General features: G+C 40.3%; 1 long non-coding RNA gene across 1 annotated transcript; it reads right to left on the bottom strand.

Moving 5' to 3' along the window:
* Positions 1 to 967: 967 nt before the first annotated feature.
* Positions 968 to 3,999, bottom strand: LOC120097104 (uncharacterized). The gene is made up of 2 exons (XR_005494346.2): positions 3,815 to 3,999; positions 968 to 1,443 (listed from the first exon to the last, which is right to left on the bottom strand). It is a non-coding gene; the product is annotated as an uncharacterized LOC120097104 (long non-coding RNA).
* Between the last annotated feature and the right edge of the window lie 777 nt (positions 4,000 to 4,776).

The following is a 4,776-nucleotide window of genomic DNA, read 5'->3' on the forward strand; positions in this document are numbered from 1 at the left end:
CTCTTATACAGTGATTTCTAGATTTATTCCAAGTGGTTTCTAAATTTAGTCTATGAAAATTTTAGACCAATTAGGCACTATCAATTAAGTAAATGTTATAAATATCACATATACATAAGTATCTCATTTATATATGATTATAAATAAGTAAAGCATGTTAATATGGCATTATGTTTCTTATGGATGCCATGCAATTTCTCAAAACAAAATGTTAAGATAGATACTGTTTTGATCATCTTTTAGGCAAGAAGTTTAAATTGTAAGATATTTATTTAGCATATCATCCTCAGTAAACAGCTAAGATGAGATTTTAAGCCAAAGTTGCATGGTCCCAAGAGTGAGGTGCTTCCCTTAATGCCATAAGAATTTAAGGAATCCTGGGTAGGATTCTGCCTGATCTTCCAGTAGGCCTGGACTTTGAGCCACTTCTCTTTCTGGTTATTTTCTGATCTGTGCACTACCACAGCACACACATTCATAGCCTGAGCTTTATCTGTCAAAACACTGACAGAGCCAGGAGCTTAGGAGGAGTGCAGCACTGTAGCAGCCTTCAAGATGGCCGTGCAGAGCTACCTGCTAGAGAGGCTGCACTTCCTCTGAGGATCTTTCATAACCCCTAATACAAGGAACAATGTTTTTTGTGGCAATTTAATGTTTCCCCAGGACTGGTGCCCTTGGTTTTAGAAATTGGCCTAGAACACTCACGCCCAGAAATATAGATGTTACACTAGGAGAATTTCATTTCCTGCTAGATTCTGTAAGTAAAATCACACTCTGTCACCACTCCTGTCTGTTGCCACAAATGGTGTTAATGAAACATGACTTCCAGGATTAGTTTTCAAGATTGTCTTCCATAACACTCAGTTGTCTAAAAATGCTTTTTAAAATCTATGTCTAGATACAACGGGGTGTGGGAGAAAGTCACTCTGGGTAATGTTCAGTGAAGCCTGAGAGTTGTATATAAATCTATCATTAAATCATCTTTAATCTCTGGATTGAAAGGTCCAGACATGCACAGAGGTCTTAACAGTTACAATGGAGAGTTGTTCTCAGATGAAAACTGCACAGATTCATGTTTCACTGTTGGAGCCCATGTTTCAGGTTGTCTTTAAAATTGACGTTTCAATTCATCAAAACTTCAGAAGTTGATACGGAGCCAACCATCCTTCAGAAAGGCGAGTTCTCTTGAGAGTGGTAGCTCTTTGTTCTGAAAGTGGTTTCCGAAACACAAAGTTTGATAGTGAGATGAAAGTCCTTGGGGCCATTTCCCGGTGGACGAATTCTGAGTTCTCATTCTGAAGGAACCATACTCAGAAACAGTCAGGATGGAGAAGAGGTAAGCAGCATGCTGTTCACATAGCTGTCGCACATGACCACCCACAAGGGTGTCTTCCAGCATTAGAGTATTGCTATAACCCCAGATAAAGTGTATTTCCTCCTAGACTATAATAGAGAAACACAAAACATCCCTTTAAATAAATAAACAAGTAAGCATTTGAAAGCTATTCTTCATATCGTGTCAGTCTCCCAGAGATAAGTTATGAAAGAATCAATTGCTAACGCTCATATTTTCTAAGCATTATAGGCTTATACTAATCTTTAATTTTAACTTTCACTGTCTTCTATCTTTAGCTTTATTGTAGAGGTAGGAAATATTTTCGCACTGCTGATGGCATTGTTTGGAAGGTTCTGGAACCTTTGGTGTCTGAGGCCTAGCTACAGGAAGTATATTTCTGGGAGTATGAGCGTTCATGTTTATAGCATAAGCATGCTACCTGTCCCATCTCTACATCCTATTCTGCTGAAATGTAAGGAAGTGAGAGAAAAATAGCAGAACACTATATCACCCATTTCTGCTTTCATAGACTATACCCTCAAGGCATACACAAACATCAGCCTTCCTCCCTTAAGTTGCTTTTTGCCTGGCATTTGATGGCAGAAATGATAAAAGTAAGTAACACAGAAAGCTGATAACAAGAAGTTGGGGTGTGGATGTGAGTATATGATTGTGTAACTCATTGGCCCACAGACTGCTTTCAGGGTGATGTGGAAATGTTTAGAGCTACAGACTAGGGAAGTCCTATATCTCAGTAGAGCTTAATGCATTATTCTATATGGAAGCTCACAAGACCAGAAGGAAATGGGGCAAAACTGGAGACAGTAAAGGTTGTTTTCTGCTTCCAGTTCTACAGAGATACGGGTGAGAAGACCTAGCCAAGAACTCCCTAGCCAAGAGAGGGGAAACTAGGGCAGGATGACACAGCCTAAGTTGCTCCTGTTGGGCATTTTGTCCCAACATTAAGAAACTTCGCTAACCTTCCAATCATGATCCAAAATTAATCCTTCCTCTCCTACATTGGGTCTTGTCAGGAATTTGATTATAGCAATAAGAAAAACGATTAATACAGATGGGTAGACAGACTAATCAAGACACCAAGAAAATACACATTTGTTCTAGAAAGGCAAAGAAGACCCATTTTTTGGTTCTGTATAAACTCTATGCTGACTTTTATCCCCAGTAAATAGATTAATATTAGAATCTGCCTTATTGAAACTGATACCCATGAGTTAGAGGCATCATGAGATGTAACCAGAAGCTCTGAGGAACTATCTCCTCACATTCTTCCCACATACTCTGTTGTTGTTGTTTTAAAGACAACTTTCTAGGCAATAAACAATAGGACAGGAAGAGAGTTCAATGGAGTTGTCAACTTTGCCCTAGTTTTGTGGAACACCTCCTGACATGAGTCTATGGTAACAGGAGTTAGCAAGGTCCTCTCTTCTGCTCACACTTAGTCCAGTTCTGCACTAAACAATAAAGATTCCCAAGTACTGGTAAATTATAGTGAGATATCATAGGAGAAAGAAATAGTCATTCTTCCTATGTCTGGTGTCCACTCTGAGCTCTTGCTGCTGGAGATCATTACTGCTAATGATGTCGGGCCCTAGGCTACATGACTAGCCAACATCAGCACATTTAATACTCATGGCAGTCCAGTCAGATGCATAGCTACTCAGAGCTTTTGCAAATTAGAATCATGGAGATTTTAATTATGCAAATCTGAAATTGTTTAGTACAAATTACCAACACATTCTCACTTCATTTGCAAATTTCCAATATAGCAAGAGCAAGCCACTCTTAATTTAAAGTATTACAAAGAATTCCCTAAATCAAACTTAAGCCTAAAATGCTAGGTTTGATGACACGTGTCATAGTTCCAGCTACTTGGGAGGCTGAGGCCTGAGGATAATGCTATTGAGAACAGGCTGGCCTACATAATAAGACTCTTTCTCTATAAGAAACCCAATGAAAATTCACAAAAATAAATAAATAAATAAATAAAAGGTCAGCCTAGAGAAAAATTTCAATCTGACTTACACCTTGTTCACATATGGCTGATACTTTTGCTGAAAAATAATAATTGTTAGGATTAAAGTTAAAGCCTGCTGAACACTAGCTGAGTGCTTCCTGGATTTGAAGCCATCTATTTATAACAGGAAAGAAAAGTCCTGCCAAATAGAACTATTATTATCCCCAATTTGCAGAGAAGGAAGAGAAGATGTGCGGCTATTGAGGAGGAAGAGGGAACCCAGCCTCACTCCAAAGGATTAATCCTGAACTGCATATATCTTTAATTAAATCAGCTTCTAGAGCTGTCCCCTCATATGAAGTATGCTTTCCTTGTACATTTATAGTCTTACCTTGGAAATCAAACTGGGAGGCAGTGAAGTAACTTGCCCACAACCTCAAAGCTAATGGCCTCCGCATTCACTGGACAGGGAAGGTAAGTTAACATACACAGGCAGATCTTACCTGGTGCCCATCTGAGCACACATCGACCCAGCATGTTGTCTCTGTATCTCTTTTCTTCCCAGAACTATGAAGATAGATATGAGAAAGCTTGCGTGTCCACGTGCTGGACACCCATCTGACTCCTTCAGTTCCAGCCTTGACAGAAAACATCTGGGCACTTTGTCAAAGGGTTCCCACTCTGCTGCTGTGTCTTCTCTAAAGTCACAGGTCAGGCAACTGCTAGAACACATGCCCGGCTCGGGCCAAGTGCCCCAGAAGCTGGGGGACAGTTGCTGACACAGCTTGCTCCTTCCCTATGTTTTCTACCACAGGCTGATTTAGCAGAGCATGTCTTACTCTACAGAAACTACAGGATAGATACAGTGTGGCCTCAGAGTCAGCAAAACCTGCACAGTAACTTGTGAAAGGAAGGGAGCATGTCTTTCCACTGTTATCTAAGCAGAGTGCCTCAGCCCTAAGAAAGCTCCCTACTGTTATCTCCCTCTTTCACACTCCCCAAAGTACCCAAATACAGTGATGTGTTCTGCAGGACGACCACAGACTCTTTGCTTGCATAGAAGGCACCCATGTATTCTGCCTTTTTTGTTGTCTCCAGACAGTGTTAAATAACCCAGTTCTGTGGGAGACAGTCACATTCTCATACATGTGCATGCACAACTCTGTATGTTCTACATTGACTGGCTGGAACAGAATTTTTTTCCAGGCAAGTTGACCCCAGTCTACCAATTGTAAATCTTCTTTGGCACAAAGTAAAGCACCTTGCTTTGAAGCGCAAAGCTCCTAGGAATGGGAAAGGTACTCGATATACATCACGGAGCAGTCACTACCCCTGTGTGAGGTGGGAAGCTGGCCTGCTTCCAGGACTACCAAAATACCTTCCTGAACAAAGTAAAATTAATTTGCAGGTATTAGTTCCTATCATGTTTCAAGTTGGTTCTATTATGCTTAATACATCGATATAC

This window comes from Rattus norvegicus, chromosome 15 (genome assembly GCF_036323735.1).
Source record: "Rattus norvegicus strain BN/NHsdMcwi chromosome 15, GRCr8, whole genome shotgun sequence".
Lineage (NCBI taxonomy): Eukaryota > Metazoa > Chordata > Mammalia > Rodentia > Muridae > Rattus > Rattus norvegicus.